Raw genomic sequence first — 19,421 nt, 5'->3', positions numbered from 1 at the left:
ATGTATGGGATCGTTTTGTTTTTAATGAACTGGACTTGTCAAGCCATCTGGGAGATACTGGCAGTTGGTCCTCTTTGTAGGGCAAGGAATTGAGGGCCGCTGGGGCCGCACATTGATTATCTGACATTCATTTGGATTAGACCACAGTGATGGTTCTGTGGTTTGAAGAGATGTCTTCAGTCTGGTGGTTTGAGGGCTTTTTCACAGCACTGTGAGAAAATTAAACTTAATGATGAGAAAATGGGAGCCTTTATGAGGGGTGGATGAGGCCACGGTGTCATCTTTTAAAAGGATCCATTTTAATTCATACATAAACCTTAACAAGTCAATCTTTATGACCCAGCTTCAGTTTGGCCAGGGACCACAGTTCCATAAAAAGACGCAATTAGAATAAATGCCAATTTTATCCTCAATCAACCGCTTTATGCACCTGCCTGCTCCAGGGATGTTTATTTTCTGCCAACACCTGTCGTACAAACTAAATAGAGGCGCATTATCCTAATGCAGACCCACCCCCTCTGATATGCTGTGACCTCACAAACTGCACACCGCTGCAGGGGGGAGGCGAATCCCTTCACGGTTTTGGATAACAGGGGGATAGCTAGCCAACACCCACCCCCCACCTCTGCGCCTTGGGACGCCACAGGGCCCCAGAGAAGTAGGAATTGAATGAGTCCACCCCCAGTATACATGGGCCTACATAATGAGGGTGCATGTCCCTGGCCTCTGTCATTTCAGACACGATTAGGCACATTACCCCCTGCTCTTCATGGACCATTACCCACCCAGGGCTCTGCTGGGGACTATCACATCACCATGGCGATGAGCAGGGACAGGGGGCCAGATGATCTGCCGCAGAATGTGTGTGTGGTCGGAGTGTGTAGGCCTTTGTCGATGTGTGTCTACCTCATTTGGGAAAGGGAACACTGCGAATCCTGTTTAGCTCTCTAACCATGTATCCCCTAGCTATCATGACTTTTCTCTGGTCGGTTTACTTTCAGTGATCCAATGATTAAGACTGTGTAATGGCCATTGTTCTGCTTGATAAAGAACCAGAAAGTCATCCAAGTGCATGGAGTACACAGTACAGCACATTCATTGATCAATAACAGTTCTGTGTGAAAATCTACAAGTTGATAGAAGCAGGATGCTGTTATAATTTCTCACATTATAAGTTACTCAATAGAGTGATTAATAAAATGACAACATGGTAACTTCACAACTCATAGCTGAGGAAGCACATTGTTTATTCAAGACTGTGGTTACCTCAGGAAATGACACTCAGTTTTCTTTTCATTCTGACAAAGTTTGACCAACACCTTATACATTTTCTGCTGTGCAAAAACTTAATTGGAAGAAAACTCATCCGAGGCATGCATCTTGTGAGTGACCTTACGACAGAAGATTCCGTCGTTAAGCCTGGGCAACATCATCCTTACCCTACTCTCTGAGAGTTCATCTGACTGTTGATACCTGAACACTGTCCCATGAGGCACCATCACAAGGCTGACAATTAGCTGCTGAATAGAGACCGTTTTCTAGTCACAGACAACTCTCCTCTTACCCCGAGACATCCACTCCCCTACAGAGTGCTCAGTGTGGCAGCACTGTATGCAGCTGATGAGTCACCTACGGCTTTCAGGAAGTATGATGCTCCTCCTATCACTCTGAATTCTCAACTCTCCGCCTCTCTGTAGACTTTGTGTTAGATGCTACTTCTCAACAAGCCCCTCTTCTGCCCGAGGGCCCTTTCAACTCTCTACATGAGCCCCTCAGAAAGAGGAACTTTGCTAATTAGATATCCAATGGCTAACCACACAGACACCGCCAAGGCAAATTGGAATTGGGATCAAGGAGCATTGGGCAATAATTGGGGAACAGACCCCGCAGGATACGGGTGATTTTCAGATGACTGCTACATGCTGGTGGTGCTTGGAGTTCATCCTACTGTTGCTCATAAATTAACTTACTGGAGTCTTTGAAAGCACCTCTACAAGTTCAACCACATCCAGCAAGGCCAGCAGGCTTCAGGACATTTATAGCCTCTGCTGGTTTAACTACTTTCACAGTAGTTTTAAACACTTCTTTATCAGTTACTTCTGAATTCCACTTTCAGTTGGGGCAGGAGTGCAACAATGTTGGATGTCAGTGTCAGAGTTGCAATATCGGCAGGCTTTGACAGGCCAAGTCCTGTGAATGAAGTCAACACTTGATCTAGATGAGGGTCAGAAACTTAAACTTGCTGTTGAATAACAACATGTCAGTTGAAGTTGATGGGGAATTTCAGAGGCCCTGCAGTAGCAACATGAGAGCGGCTCAAGGGAGGCCTCAGTGACAACATTCTGAAAGCCCTATTAGCATGCTGGGTCAAGAGGGAATGACGGCTGACTGCTTTCCTTTTGGTCCCTATAGTCCCTTAGTTCTAGAATCTGCATTTCAAACGGATGGTGTCAGTGTCGTGGAATCTCTCCTTATAGTCTTTATCTGACAGTTGCATGGGCAGGAGGAAAGAGTTTGGGAGAGGGGAGCGGAGATACGGGGCACCATGGCATCCAGGGTGAGATGTGTCTGTCAGTGGAGGTCAGGACCCTCCCTGCCATCACTGCCACTCAACTTGCCTCACAGGGATGCTGTGATGCCCTCCTCACCCATAGGGTTTAGACAAAGTGACGGGTTGTCCTGTGAGATGGGCCATCTATTGTCACCCAACATAGGAGTGCTCTACGCCTTCCACATGGAAGAGTCCCCACAGATTAAAGCCCATTTGTCAGCCACGGGCAGCGCATCAAGCCTCCAACTCATCCCCACCAGCTCCACTCTCTAGGAATGATGTTGGGCTGAATCAAGTTGACAGTGAGAGTCAACTAAAGTTGTACGACAGGAAGAAGTGATACTGTACAAGGTCCATGCAAAGGTTCAGTAACCGTGGGCTGAGGGCTCTCTAAAAATGAGACTGAAAGGGAGCATCTAAACATTGGTTTGAAATATCTCACCAATGTTCAAGGACCCGAGAGATGTTGACAACTCAAACACACTACAGCAGTGATACATAGAAAAATAACTGGCACCCATTACTTTCTGTTTACTGGTATCAATCTCTGAGAAAAGTGCCTCTGCCACCAGTCTGGGCCTAAACCTGTAAGGCATCCCGCCACAGCGGGTTGAGCTGGCCAGACTTCAGACAGGGATCTATGCGAGACACAGACACTGAGACAGTCGTCCGATCGATCGGGAGAACCGCTGAGAGCGTCATCCATCGTCTTTCTGTCTACTTGAGATGAAAAAAGTCCCAAAGGCTATCAGCGAGAGACGGATCAGACACACACTAAGGTTATCCTCTTCATTTGTCTGCCTCATATTCATTATTTATTTTTTATCTTCAGACAAGCCCTGTAATTCACTGGAAAATCCCTCTCTCTGTCTATCCATCTACAGTATCCATTCATCCACAGTATCCATCCATCTACAGTATCCATCCAGCCACAGTATCCATCCAGCCACAGTATCCATCCATCTAACTATCTAGCCATCTCAATTTTCCTCTACTCTTTCTAGTGTGACATCTTCGGATGAGTGTAACCCCGGGTCACCTCATCAGACCTTCTAGCATGAAAATGCAGATGTCGTTCAAGCTCCCTCCTCGACCCTCCTCCCGTCGTCTCCACCTCATAACTAAAACTGAATGTTATCTACCTCCTCTCAATCTCCCCATCATCAATAATTCAAAGTGTTCTTGAGAAACACTACCTGAACCTCTATTGACAGAAACTCCAGCACTGTCATTCCCTCAAGGGCATCATAATTGGATCCTCAAAGTCTGCTGCTACAGACCCAGGCGGGGGAACAGGAGTCTGTGTTTACGTTTTTTTGTTGAGGTGTCATTGTGTGTGTTTGCTTCTATTTTTACATATTTATTTCAGTACTCCAAACCAGCCGCCTCCAGAACCAACAGCACACAGCAGGAGCCATCCGGTGCATAGAGTGACCTGGCCAGTCTTCAGAAACATTCCCCTCAGGGGTGTTTTGAAGGTGGGTGGGAAAGTGTTTGGTTATCTAGCACCGTGGAGAAAGGATTGTGGAGGGACTGTGGATGAGTCATATTGGGATGGGCAGTGAAGCTCTTTATCAATTGCAGTAGTGCACTTTCTCAAACCTGGAGAGGGCAGTTGTTTGGCACAAGTCATAAGGTGTTACGTTTTTCTAGTTGTGAAGGATAGTCGGACCAAAATGCAGCGTGTAGATTGCGATCCATGTTTAATGAACAACGTGAAACACGAATAAACACAAAACACTACAAATACATGAAGAAAAACACAAAATACTTAGACCAGGGCGTGACAAAAGGTGAAGAGAGTTGCATTGCAAGCAGGAGTGACAGCTTTTGAGAAGGTTAAAATTCTGAGAGCTTGATTTCACAAAGCAACAGTTTAACTCCCACAGTACATGCTTAAAAATAACAGGCTCACCAGTATGACATACAATTGTATCATAACATGCAGTATGTCAACAGCTTTAATATTTCAGTGTTGATGCGGGTGGTAGAACAAAAAAAGACATCAGTCATAGAGCTAAATTAAGTTTAAACAATAGCAAAACTGTCAGTATTGACACTCAACTTATCTTCAACATCAACGTCAGCGGTATTCAAGGCCTCGCTTTTATGCACAATATATAAATATGGCAAACTCAACGCTGCTGTCGTGCAGTGTCCTCTCCTCTGACAGGTCAACAATAGGAAGAGATAGTGCTCCCTCCCACTACGCTTTGTAGACTATAGTACCAGCGGAGCCTATCATTATTTCACCAGAACTGCCGACCGCCCTGAGGGGAGAGGAGAGGAGGGTGGAGGAGAGAGAGCAGCCAGATGAAGATGCTATTCAAAACACTCCTGCTGGGAAAGATGAAACGCGCCACACCAATATAAGCGAGAGAGAGTAGAACGGGAGGAGAGGATGAGGTGAATAAGCAGCGCTGTCAGTGCTCATCAGGTTGCTGATCGCTCAGTGTTCTCCAGTGGCTCTTTATTACCACCAAGGGGGGGGGGGGCTAGCCCTGGACCCTCCAATCACTTAGTACCCCTGAGTTCAGCCTTGGTGGTACAGTACAGAGCAGCAGCGGGGTGGAGATGTGTCTTCCTGCTGGTGCCAGGGCCCCTTGGGTGGCGGTGCAAGCTAATGGGCGGGGTGACCGAGCTAAGCGGCTGGTCTGCCTCCCTGTGAATAGATTTGGGCTCATTGAGAGTGAGAGAGTGTGTGTGTGTGTGGTGCTGATCCCCCTCATCACACGGCTCTGATTAGGCACTGCGGTGGTTCTCTGGCTTGGCGAGCCCTCGTTCTGCTGCCAGTGCAGAAATAAAGCCTGTCTATCAGCGCATCGGTGCTGATTCTGAAGGACAACAATAATTATGCTCACTGGAGAGCGATGAGAAATAGAAGAAACTAAGTTTACGGTTATTGGCAACCTTGAACTGTACAGTAGGTTTAATAACTAATCTTCTAACATAACGAAAGTAACAATTCATGAAGGAGACAGAGTGTTCTTTGCTATTTTCTTTCTACCCTTCTATACCATGGCATTACAAGGAGAGGTATTGAGACTGAGCCCCTTAGAAACGGGGTCAATTAAGTAAATAAAATGTTTTAAAACATGTATGAGAGCAACCTTTCTTTAAGGCACTGAATGGTGCTTGAGCTGAGGACTGCTGTGATGATGCGTTTGTATCCGTCTCCGTATTTAAGGTGGGGAACAATGAGAGAATGCGACATCTCTATTAACAGAAAGCTCTTTGATCTCCATCTTTCTCTATGCTCTCCAGCAAATGGATCCTCCCCAGGCACCAATTAGATGGGTGCACTGTTTGCACTTCAATCTCTACATTCCAATTCTGAAAGTTGGAAGACACATGAATTATCGAAGTGAATTTTGAGTGTCACGGTGTTCCGGAGGTCTCATTTGCGAGTGAACTTTAGAGGTAGTGAAGAAAGATGAATCAAACCCCTCAGTTTACTCATCTCAGGAGCATTGTGCCAATTTAATATACATCTTCCATTCTGTTTGAAGGACCTGTACCATGTTTGTCAGAGCCATAGATAGAGCCCTTAGGATGCAGGACAAGCACACAATGATACGTGTGAAAACATGTAGAAAGCACCTAGTCAAGGACTCAGGCGTAACATTAGAGACAGAGTAGTTGTGAAAGGAAGATAAATAGCGTCCGCAATCACGCTGCCGTCACCCACCAGATCCATCCTTGTCACATTACCCGAAAATATAATACATTTAAAAAAGAAGTGGGCATGCAAGACGGGTTGGTGACAACAGTATGTTCTTTAGCAGCTGGCGCACAAAATGGCCGACCTCTTTAATAAATGAAAGATTTTCCAATCTGTGAAGTCGATGCTGATGAAGGGACATATAAATCAGGTGAGGAGCGGCGGAGGGGTTCTGGAGAATGCTCCTCGCTGTAATGGTATTATCATGCCTGCGTGCTTCACTGTTCCTGTGGATATTAAACGCTTTATCATTGTCTTGGCTACAAACAGTCCCAACATGCATCCCATAATCAAACCCCTTCCCATTCAGATCCACCAGGCTGCCACTCTTAACAACACCATCACACACTGCCTGAGGGAGAGTCAGGAGAGAAAGAGAGTGCGAGAGCGAGCGAGCGAGAGAGCATAGGGTTATCAGGGCATCCCTACGTTCGGGGTTATGGCCTCAGTGGATGAACCGGACATCATTAACGCCTTCTCACAACTGATGACATCATCGAGAGGCATCCCCGAGACCCCAGGAGCTTTTTGCTCCATATATCTCATGTTATTGCTGTGGCACTTTCTCAGCTCAAGAAAGTCCATGACCATTGGCTGCTCATACACAGAATGTGAAGTGAGGCTCTTCTCTGTGTGCTGAAGGCTACATTGTGTCAGTCTGAAGTACTATCAAAATACTTGGGTTGGTAGCGCAGGTCTGTCTGACAAGACTATGTCCTGGGGACATGTAGTCTAGCCCTGTTGTGCTGAGAAAGAACCAGTCGCTGTAAATGAGGATGATGTCTGTGACCTCGCAGTGCACTGATCTGGAATCAGCCAGGCAATCAATCTCCCCACTCAATCTCAGTTCAGCAGATGTACTGACAGCTCCACACAACATTGAGGGGTTAAGGTGCAAAAACAACAGCTAACAAAACAGGCACACTAGAATAACACTATTCATGATTTTTATTTTAGGACATATTTTATTTCTGGATAGTGTATTACAGTAAACAATGGATCTCATGACTCTAGCCCAGACCAGAGCTAGAAGGGCACCAGACCAGAGCTAGAGGTGCACTAGAAGAGAAAGGAGTCATTGAGGAGCAGGACCGGCATACCAGTATCGCGATACTCGTTAGTATAGTGGCAAGGAAACAAAACATGAAGAGGATGTAACTTCTTTAGGAAAACAGTCCTAATGTTGGAAACAAACATTATGTTGTCATCCAGAGTCACATTTATTCATTTCTCAAGCTACAGCACACAATATTTTAAATACAGCAGGATTTTAAAAGGATCAAAGTGTTTTTGTCTGCTTGGGGTTTTCATTTTTGCCACGGAAAAAATATTACAATGCTGGTATCGTCCCGGCCCTACTAGTTGGTACCAACAATGCTTTCTCTAGTCTACAGATTGTTGACTAACGTTAAGTATGGGCATGGAGACTGAGGGTTGGAGTGTGTGTGTGTGTGTGTATAAGTGTGTCTCTGAGCTGTTAAAGAATCTCTGATCACAGTGCAGATACTGTAGATCCTGCAGCCCTTAGGGAGGATAAGCTCTTATCTTTCGGCTAAATCCCAAAAGTTGTTAAGGGGGCTCCGGAGTTGCTTAGAAGTCCAACTAATTAGAGTTCAAATCATTTTCGGTAACACTTTACATGACACCTAGTAATGACACGGCCATAACCATGTCATAACAGCTGACATAACTTGTCATAATATGGACATAACACTGACATTACACATATTCAGACCAGTTGTGACATATATAGCATTATTTTGTGGCTGGTTATGACACCTACATAAGAGTGTCAAAACTCCATTACACCATAGCCTACTTGTCCACAGTATGTTACATACAATTTTCAGATATTGACCATATTAAATTATCATTGCGATTGCGATTGCACACAAATCAGACAAGCACCTAGCCCAATGGTCTGTTGCTGATGACTGGGATGAATGCATAAACAGATTTCAGGAGCAGGACAAGACACCCTCTTTTTGACTGATGACTGACATAAGGGCATGTACGTGATAGACCTATCTGGCTCATATGATTATGATGGTCATAATGCTTCTTGACAGTGGCATAAAGTGTATTTTCTACAAGTTATCTAAAATATGATGGTGGAAAAAATTGACAAAATAATTCACGACAACAACAACAACAGACTTTAAAAAAAGGGAGGGAAAAAAACTATTGAATAAATGTGGGTTTTGACACTTATGTAGATGTCACAACCAGCCATAAAATAACCCAATATGTCTACAGTTCACAAAGCACGATCAATGAGTTATCAAGCTAAATACTGTACAATGCAGCAACCCTTTGTTTCAAATGTATAGAAAACAATAAACCAGCCTGGTCATTCTTGACATACATTCTGTTAGGGTCGAGATGAGGTGAGAGCCGTTGTGTAGAACGCTGCCCACAACAGTCACAGTGTGGATCAAAGCGCCGTATGTAGTATCCTTCTGTCGAGCCTACCGCTGCTCCTCCGTCCAGGCACAAACACGCATCTGCATTTGTTGTCCTGAAGTCAAAAAGCGAAACGTGGCAGTCAAAGACAGACCAGACAAATCCACAGGGCGAGGATGAAAGATGGACAGAAGAATAGAGAGAGTGAGAGAGTTGGAGAAAAACAAAAGCTGTCTGTTGCTTCCAGCGTCCCCCCACCCCCCCTACTCACTTCTTCTCTCCCTCAGCAGCCCTGGGAAGCACAGGAGGTTGGTGGCACCTTAATTGGGGAGGACGGGCTCGTGGTAATGGCTGGAGCAGCATTAGTGGAATGGTATCAAATGCATGCCAATCCATTTGCTCCTTTCAAGTCATTATTATGAGCCGTCCTCCCCTCAGCAGCCTCCACTGGTGGGAAGGTATGAGCAGGCAGCCGTAATGTAAAAGATAAGAGACCAACAGGCCCATCTATAACAGGCTAGATAGTGGTGTATGGGTGCCGTTAAGCCTGGGCGATGGTGTCATTAAGTGTGAGTGCGTGATAAATGCACTCTGCTTGTCGTATTTGAGATTCTCATTAGTCTGTGTGCAGGAGGGAACCGGAGGCTATTACTCTTGTGGCTGTGGTGACACCGCGCAGAGTGTGTGTCTGTATCCATTGTCTGTGTTTTGTTGTGTACTGGACGTGTGTACAAAGGGAACGTGTGTGGCAAATGTACAACTGTGAGGGTGTGTAAAAGAGTTTGATAATAATCTCCTTCTGTGTCATGGTGAAATGCTCTGTAGGTGTGTACATACAGTGAGTATACAAGAACACCTGCTCTTTCCATGACAGACTAACTGCTATGATCCCTTATTGATGTCACTTGTTAAATCCAATTCAAATCCGTGTAGAAGAACGGGAGAAGAAGAAGGTTAAAGAAGGATTTTTAAGTGTTGAGACATGGATTGTGTACGCGTCCCATTCAGAGGGCGAATGGGCAAGACAGAAAATGTAAGTGCCTTTCAATGGGGTATGGTAGTAGGTGCCATGCGCACCTGTTTGTGTCAAGAACTGCAACGCTGCTGGATTTTTCACACTCAGAAGTTTCCCCATGTGTATCAAGAATGGTCCACCACCCAAAGGATATACAGCCAACTTGACAACTATGGAAAGTATTGGAGTCAACATAGGCCAGCATCCCCATGGAACACTTTCGACACCATGTAGAGTCCATGCCCCAACGAATTGAGACTGTTCTGAGAGCAAAAGCGGGGGCAACTCATTATTAGGAAGGTGTTCTCAATGTTTGGTATACTCAGTGTATATAGGAAGTGAACGTGTGTTTTTGCTTTGTGTGTTGTGTCACGTTTCTCAAATGCTCCCTTCAAGGTACAGACAACCACAGCTATAGCAGCAGCCAGCCGCAGAACGACCTGTGGGTCGTCTGGACGTCTGCTCTGCTCCAATCAATACTTGGAGGTGTCCTGTTACCCTGTCTTCCCTAAGCCTCCTCTCCCCCCTGCTCAACGGGCAGGCAGCCCTTTGTTGGCAGTTGTTCATATCAGCTCTGGCTTATCATAGAACATCACAGGAAATGTGAGAACAGCCACGTACAGGCCAGTGACACTTTTCATTTGTCTCGAGTGATAGGGTTTGTCAAACTATTCCTGGGCTGCCTCATCACCGACCGCATTTGCTCACTTAGAGGTTGACTTTCCCCCCTCTTGTGAAATGTGGCGACACTATACCGCTATCTTGACCTTGATGTTGAATTGAATCATGTTTTGAATTGAATTTATTTTTGAATAGAAAAAGTCCTCCAGAATGGAGACGGCATTGTACTGCAATAGAAAGTGGTGCGACGCATTCCGCACAACTAAGAAGGATATGAGAAGAGTTTTTAAAATAGATGCCCTTTGCAGTATCTGCTCTACAAATCATCACGTTAGAAAATTAACTAGCTAAATCTAAATGGAGTGAGATATTTTTAAAGCTATAAGACGACACTCTATAAACAGGTCCCTGCTTGGTGATTGTGGATGTCTAAGGAGTCAAATGAACCAATATGGTACTGGGGTACAAATGAACTTTTCCTAAATAGGTGTTCCAAATAAAGTGTGCCAGGATATTAGATTTTCAAGTCGTCATTAAGGCGACATCAAAATAGCTTTTAATGAATTGTGTACTTGAAATAACTTTCTAAATATAATTTTCATGGTTTACTTCTCAATCTGACTCAGGTCTTACCAAGATAACATGCTACTAATTATTTGGATGGTCAATATTACTTTGAAAATAACTCAACTCTACATGCTATAAAACAGCTCCTTCTGATAGTTTTATTATTTATTTACACAAATCTGCCCAACAGACTACATTAGCGCAAAGTCAACACGCAATAAAATCAAACACGCAATACAATGTACATTGTACCCATTTTGTACCCATTTTTTCCCTCTTAAATCTTTCAAATTTGTTGTCTGGCATTCATCCAATTCAAATCCATTTGAAACTGTGCACACACACACGCACACACACACACACTTTTAAACGGACCCATCAAAACATTCCATGCAGTGCTACGCCTGGGCGTTAGGGTTCATAAAATCCCCAAATAGCAAGTGATGCCTTGTAAAGCGAAGGTTGACTTTGCAAGTCGGGTCTCTTACACCATAACCCTACGATAGTTCAGTTTCAATCGAAACAGACTGACACCTCTAACAAGGCCCAGGTATAGTTATAGCACAAATAAAAATGATCAAATGGTCTTCCAGAGTAGAAACTATAGCAATATTATTTATTTTGGGAGAGGTAACAATTACATATGAGTCTATCCTATTAAATGACTAATCATACAGTAGAAAGGCAAAAGTAGCTTCCTTTGTGTTGAAATGCCATGTCAATTAAAGTCTGGAAGTAGCAATAGTGACGACTACCTTCCATTACGTTACATCCCTGTGCCATCTAAAATTAGCCATGCTCATGGAATTAGTCTCTCTCCCGGGTAGAGATAGACTTTAATCGCTGTTATTTTTTTCTTCATTCCTGGGATTGGCAGTGCAGATGTCTTTTCTGTGTGCTAAAGCTCAACAGCCATATGTCACCACTGCCCTGTCCATGACACGCACACTTTTAATCAGCGCTCAGTGATGGACCACATTGGGTCCTTTAGACCCGAAGCTTTGAGTCCTGGACTGATACAGCCGTGCTCTGAGCTGGTTGGCTGCCTGCATCCAGTACTGAGCTTCATCACAAACATTCCTGGGTAGCAAAAAGTTAATAACTGTGAGTTACTGTGACCCATAGGAGTCTCATTATATTTACATCTTTTAGTGGCATTTAACAAACTGAAAATATACAGACGATAGAGGGAAAGTCCTCTATCCCAGGGAACATCAACTAGCAGATAGTCAGGGGGCCGGAACATAAATACAAATCATTTGTAGACAGCAAATTGACCGCAAGAAGCCCAAACAGATACACTACATGACCACATGACGGTGCCACGTTGAAAGTCTCTTTAGTGAGGCCATTCTACTGCCAAATGTTGGTCTATGAAGATGGCTGTTTGCTCAATGTTATACACCTGTCAGCAACGGGTGTGGCTGAAATAGCCAAATCCACTCATTTCAAGGGGTGTCCACATACATTTGTGGATATATAATGCATAATGTTTGACTAAAACAATAATTTCAAACTTTGCGTACATTTATATATGATCACGTGTTTCTCTATTATGTGTAGGAATGCTTGGGAACAGATTTCTAAAATTAAAGTCACTTGTAGCTGATTTCCTGGTTGTTAGTCTGATGTCCAACAAAAGATTATTATTATTATTTTTTATTTTTTTACTTGCTCTAGCCTCTTAGGCAGCCAAGCCAAGGGTGTATGTAGTCAAGTCAATCAAGAAAGGTCAGATGTGAAACAGGCTGATGCGGATTAATGTTGACAATAAATGACATGATAATGCAGATGAAAGACTTCACCCACACTCATGTTCTAATGTTCAACATCAAATCAGAATTCCTACTCTCTCAGAATGTACTGAACTTTAAGGACAGTGCGCGCACGTGTGCATGCATGTGCGCCCACCAATTATGTAGATTTTAAAAGCATTCTAGGTTCACCTCGATGCCCTGCACTGAAAAAGCACAGACAAGGGGCAATGTCAAGATGACAAGTGCAAACAGCCAAAAGCTAAAAAAGGACTTCCTATTAAAACTAAAGTAGCTATTTTGGATGACAGCCAACTGTCCAAATAAATCAATTTGAATTTGTTCAGGAGTTATCTGAAGGGTGAAAGTGATGTAATTTTAATAAGCAAATATGAACTTTAGGATGATTAAATGAATTTAGATGTTTTCCCTCAAAGTGAACATTATTCAATAGCTGAACACATTTGCATACATGAAGTTACATTCCAAGAAAGCTCAGTACATGTCTTAAGTCAAATGGCAAAAACAAGGAAGTCCCATTACCTTACAGTACATAGTTAAAGGCAAACCTGCATTCTTTAATCTACTGAATTTTCTTTCATTAGTTTAACGTAAAACATCGCAAAGGACTTTCTAAATCTGCAACAAAACCAGGACTCCTACTTTTAGAGCCAACAAGCATCATATAGCCACCTTCTGAAATGAGAGCACTTTCAGTATTTATTTAGACCAAGAGTCTGGCAAAGAATCACCCTGGGAGGTGGTTTAGTGGGGTATAGCAAAACACAATCAGGAAACCTGAATCTCCTACCTGACTGATGTCTTCATCCAGACCTGACCGTGGGGAGAGGTGGAAAGGAGAAGAGGAGAGAGAGTAGGACAGAGGGTAGTGAAGGTCAGATAGGCCATACATAACCAGCCCTGCTGTTGATATTGTAGAACTCATTCTGTGGTTGTAGAGGCTTTTCTCTTCCACTTTGGTGAGAGGCTTTATTTACATGTCTCTGCCTGCAGCTTTCATTTGGCAAGATTTTACGGAGTGAGCGAGTCCTAGGGTTTGGAGGAGTAAGGTCTGCAGATAGTCTTGTTGACAGTAGAGCTGTTATCACAGAGGGAGTGCTGCTTGTCTCCTCACAGCTTAAGTACTTAAGGGTGTGTGTGTGTGTGTGTGTGTGTGTGTGTGTGTGTGTGTGTGAGGGAGAGAGGTTTGGATCGAACCATACAGCATGGAGTGTCTGAGAGGACACCTCATAAAAAATTCCATGCTGTGTGAAGTTTTGGCCCCTTTAACATTCCATGTGGAAGGAAAATGGCCGCCAAGTTACTTCGAACTCAGCAAAGTACAAAAGCAGAGCATGTCCGTAACTACATATGAGGACACCAAGGGTTGGACCTCAAATTTTTGTAATAAAATAAAAAAATATATTTTGTACACAATAAAGAAAATAAATTATGGGTCAATTACGGGTCAACATCTAAATATTGTTCCTGGCATTCATCAAAGCTCAGAAGAAGAATTTATTTGAACATTCTAATCGTGCCTGCCTTTTACGAACAAGTGGAATTATGAACAGTGGTTCGTTCGTTATGATAACCTGCATCCCCATGATTTGCCTCCCAGATGTGGGAGTTATTTTACTTATTCCACATTTTACTTATTCCACATTTTGTTGTGTTACAGCCCGAATTCAAAACTTACACACAATAACCCATAATGAAAAAGTGAAATTTTTTCAAATTTTAACATATTTTAACGAATTACCTCATTTACACAAGTATTCACACCCCTAAGTAAATACTTTGTAGAAGCACCATTGGCAGCGATTAAGGCTGTAAGTCTTTCTGGGTAGGTCTCTAAGAGCTAGACAACCACTAAGGTCTTGCCATAGATTGTCAAGCAGATTTAGTCAAAACTGTAACTCTGCCATTCAGGAACACTCATCGTCTTTTTGGTAAGCAACTCCAGTGAAAATTTGGCCTTTTAGTTTATTGTCCTGCTGAAAGGTGAAAGCAGACGGAACCAGGTTTTCCTCTAGGATTCTGCCTGTGCTTAGCTGCATTCCATTTCTATTTTATCATGAAAAACTCCCCAGTCCTTAACGATTACAAGCATAACAATAACATGATGCAGCCATCACTATGTTTGAAAATATGGAGAGTGGTACTCAGTAATAAGTTGTATTGGATTTGTTCCCAAACTTGGGGTCAGGGTCCCATGTGGGGTCCCATGAGAAAATCTTATCAAACAAATTAGGAACATAAAAAAAGAGGATATGTTGCAATATGAACATCTCCACATGACCTATCTTCCCTATCCCTATAAAATGCAATCAAAATGAAAACAACACAGTTGAAAGTTTTCGCTTCGTCGCCATTTAATTCCTTGAGAGGAAGAACACACAGAGGAGATATTGTGAACGCTTCTCCAGCCTAGCTCGTTTCTTTCTCACTCATCTCCACTGTGTTGCCTCCCATGGTCTCTAAGGACCAGCCGAGGTTGGGGTGCATTAGCATTCCCACACAGAAGATCCCACAGATGCTCAGGGGAAAGTCCCACAGGATGCAATGATCTGTGGATCAATATCCGGAGCTTAACGCATTGTGTTCACAGAATATTAAGTAATCGTGGGAAAGTTATCCCATCACGCTCCAGGTGAAAAAAGCCAAAGCCCACAATTATCCTAAGCCAGCCAGCCAGCCACCCACCATGCTACGGTTTGAGATGATAAATGCAAATCATACCAATGAACAGAGGAAAAACTACTTTGAGGCAGGAGTCTGTCGAATTACAAAATACGAAAGCTGCATCTGTAAGCAAAATATTGACGCATGAATCAAAAGTAAGCAACATGCATCAACGTACGTTGAAACAAAGGAACTGGATTTATTTGAATAGTGTCCACAGGGACTTCGGACATTCAGACACAAACTCGTTGCTCAAATGTCGACAACGGCAACTGCAGCGTAAACAGAACATCTCGTTGTTGACATCCTGACATGTACAGTGCCTATATTGCTGTAAACCCCTGAGTCTCCTAGACCTACCATTAGTCTGACTCGTCTATGTCAAATCCCTCCTTGTCCCTTCTTTTCCAGGGTAGCGGAGCGGAGAGCCTGTGACAGGTTACACGCGCATCCACTACACACATCATTGATAGTAATGGGGGGGGTAAAGTGTATGCAGGGGGTTAGCAAGTCAGGATTACACAAGCAGAGCATGAGTTCCGCTCCGCGAGATCAATTTATGTCACCAAACGGCGTGACAACCAGTCCCCTCCCAGTCACCATCTGCCTTGTCCCCAAGCCAATTTGTCACAGCACATTCATGTGTGGTGATGCCCTCCTTTAACATTGAGGAAGATGGCTGTGGGGAAAAGAAGAAAGGAAGGAAGGAAGGAAGTAAAGAAAGGAGGAAGGGGAAAATAGCACTGGCAGCACACTTATTGAGGTACTACTGGTTTGGACTGGTGTCAGAACTTAGTTCGCACCCAACTGAATTAGAATGACCTAATTGAGGTGAACACTCTCCAGCATTTTCTCACGTAAGATGGCGTCATTCTAACGTGACATACAGTTGCCAGGAGCCATCTGTCTAAACACACGTGGAAGAATCATCTCTAAGAATCATGATGGCCTAACACTAGTTCCTAATTCTCCACTCTCCGTAGCTATGATGCACTGGCTACTACGGCAAACAATGCTCGATCAGCTGAGCCAACCAGTGAATGGCCATTAGAGTAGGTAGTTTGCCAGCTTGCTGATGAAGTTGTACGGCACCAAAGTTATGGGACTGTTTTAAGAAATCCGCATGTGTCTGACTGACAGCAGCCACTGTGCCTTGCTACTTTGTAACATTTGGCCAATGCCATAACGCTGCGAAAGAGTGGTCAGCTGTGCTGCAGAACTCAGCCCACTAGTCACGGCAGAACAGAAACTGCCTTATCATGAAAACTCACTAGTGCTATTAGCTAGAATTTCACTACACTAGCTAACGGGAGTATTCAGCACTGAGTGTGTGAACTTGTTGGAAGCTCTTTTACTTCATATAGATTGATTTGAGACTGGAAAGATGGTGCCGACAGACACGGCAGCTCTGCTTCTATCTCCTAAGGAACTTCACAGTATTTCATTTTTTCTGTGTTATTTCTTATATTGTTATTATAATGACACCCTAGACCCAATTCAAATTGCTTACCGCCCCAATAGATCCACAGACGATGCAATCGCCATTGCACTGCACACTGACCTATCACCTCTGGACAAGAGGAATACCTATGCAAGAATGCTGTTCATTAACTATAGCTCAGCCTTCAACACCATAGTACCCTCCAAGCTCATCATTAAGCTCAGGGCCCAGGGTCTGAACCCCACCCTGTGCAACTGGGTCTTGGACTTCCTGACGGGCCGGCCCCCAGGTGGTGAAGGTAGGAAATAACATCTCCACTTCGCTGATCCTCAACACTGGGGCCCCACAAGGGTGCATGCTCAGCCCCCTCCTGTACTCCCTGTTCACCCATGACTGCGTGGCCACACACGCCTCCAACTCAATCATTAAGTTTGCAGACGACAACCATAGTAGGCCTGATTACCAACAATGACGAGACAGCCTACAGGGAGGAGGTGAGGGTCCTGGCGGAGTGGTACCAGGGAAATAACCTCCCCCAGAACGTCAACAAAATGAAGGAGCTGATCGTGGACTTCAGGAAAAAGCAAAGGGAGCATGGCCCTATGGTGAAAAAGGCGCAACAGCACCACTTCAACCTCAGGAGGCTGAAGGAATTTGGCTTGGCCCCTATGAACTTCACAAACTTTTACAGATGCGCAATTGAGAGCATTCTGTCGGGCTGTATCACCGCCTGTTACGGCAACTGCACCGCCTGCAACAACAGAGCTCTCCAGAGGGTGGTGCGGTCTGCCCAACGCATCACCAGGGGCACACTGTCTGCCCTCCAAGACACCTACAGTGATGTCACAGGAAGGCCAAAAAGATCATCAACCACCGAGTCACGGCCTGTTCACCCCGCTATGATCCAGAAGGCATGGTCAGTACAGGTGCACCAAAGCTGGGACCAAGAGACTGAAAAACAACTTCTATCTCAAGGCCATCAGACTGTTAGATAGCCATCACTAGCCAGCTACCCCCAGTTACTCAACCCTAGACATGGAATCACTGGTCATTTTAATAATGTTTACATACTGCTTTTATAAATGTATTTTTATTTCACCAGATAGTCCAGTTGAGAAAAAGTTCTCATTTACAACTGCGACCTGGCCAAGATAAAGCAAAGCAGTGCGACAAAAACCAACACAGAGTTACACATGGAATAAACAAACGTACAGTCAATAATACAATAGAAAAGTCCATATAGTGTGTGCAAATGACATAAGAGTAGGGAGGTAAGGCAATAAATAGGCCGTAGTGGCGAAATAATAACATTTTAGCAAATAAAGACTGGAGTGATAGATGTGCAGAAGATGAATGTGCAAGTAGAGATATTGGGGTGCAAAAGAGCATAAATATATAAATTAAATAAATAACAATATGGGGATGTGGTAGTTGGATGGGCTATTTACAGATGGGCTATGTACAGGTGCAAAGATCTGTAAACTGCTTTGATAGCTGATGCTTAAAGTTCGTGAGGGAGATATGAGTCTCCAGCTTCAGTGATTTTTGTAATTCGTTCCAGTCATTGGCAGCAGAGAACTGGAAGGAACGGAGGAGGAAAAGGAGGAATTCGCTTTGGGGGTGACTAGTGAAATATAACTGCTGGAGCGCTTGCTACAGGTGGGTGCTGCTATGGTGACCAGTGAGGTGAGATAAGGCGGGGCTTTACCTAGCACAGACTTGAAGATTACCTGGAGCCAGTGGGTTTGGCAACGAATATGTAGTGAGGGCCAGCCAACGAGAGCATACAGGTCGCAGTGGTTGGTAGTATATGGGGCTTTGGTGACAAAACAGATGGCACTGAGATAGACTGCACCCAATTTGCTGAGTAGAGTGTTGGAGGCTATTTTGTAAATGACATCGCTGAAGTCAAGGATCGGTAGGATAGTCAGTTTTACAAGAGTTTGTTTGTCAGCATGAGTGAAGGATGCTTTGTTGCGAAATAGGAAGCTGATTCTAGATTTCATTTTGGATTCTAAATATGAGTCTGGAAGGAGAGTTTGCAGTCTAACAAGACACCTAGGTATTTGTAGTTGTCCACATATTCTAAGTCAGACCCGTCCAGAGTAGTGATGCTAGGCGGTCGGGCAGGTGTGGGCAGCAATCGGTTGAAGAGCATGCATTTAGTTTTACTTGCATTTAAGAGCAGTTGTATGGCATTGAAGCTCGTCTGGAGGTTAGTTAACACAGTGTCCAAAGAAGGGCCAGAAGTATACAGAATGGTGTCTTCTGCGTAGAGGTGGATCAGAGAATCACCAGCCGCAAGAGCGACATCATTGATGTATACAGAGAAAAGAGTCGGCACGACTCATCTCATATGTATTTGCTGTATTCTATTTAATGCCACTGACATTGCTCGTCCTAATATTTAAATATTTCTTAATTCCATTATTTTACTTTTAGATTTGTGTGTGTTGTTGTGAATTGTTACAAATATTTCTGCACTGTTGAAGCTAGTAACACAAGCATTTCCCTACACCTGCAATAACATCTGCTAAATGTATGTGACCAATACAATTTGATTTCAGCCAGAAAGCAGGTCGCTAGTTAGCTAGCAAATTTTTGTGCATATTTCGATTTTCATACTGATTCTACAACCACAAAACACCTTTAGCTTTTCTAGT

The 19,421-nt window shown here is 43.9% G+C and overlaps 1 protein-coding gene across 6 annotated transcripts in view; it reads right to left on the bottom strand.

Moving 5' to 3' along the window:
* sema6e (sema domain, transmembrane domain (TM), and cytoplasmic domain, (semaphorin) 6E) overlaps positions 1-19,421 on the bottom strand; it is a 130,594-nt gene that overhangs the window by 40,417 nt on the left and 70,756 nt on the right. The window contains exon 4 of one of the 6 annotated variants that reach the window (XM_024385820.2): positions 13,444-13,466. The exons of 4 other annotated variants lie outside the window; for them this stretch is intronic. The gene's annotated coding sequence lies outside the window, so the exon portion shown is untranslated. Of the gene's footprint in view, positions 1-8,637; positions 8,791-13,443; positions 13,467-19,421 lie in introns of all 6 variants that reach the window. One more of the 6 variants, XM_024385819.2, reaches the window with a different exon arrangement.

The sequence above is a fragment of the Oncorhynchus tshawytscha genome, linkage group LG23, assembly GCF_018296145.1.
Source record: "Oncorhynchus tshawytscha isolate Ot180627B linkage group LG23, Otsh_v2.0, whole genome shotgun sequence".
In the NCBI taxonomy this organism is placed as follows: Eukaryota; Metazoa; Chordata; class Actinopteri; order Salmoniformes; family Salmonidae; genus Oncorhynchus; species Oncorhynchus tshawytscha.
Note: the sequence above shows the minus strand (reverse complement) of the source record. Positions and strands in the feature narration are given on the sequence as shown.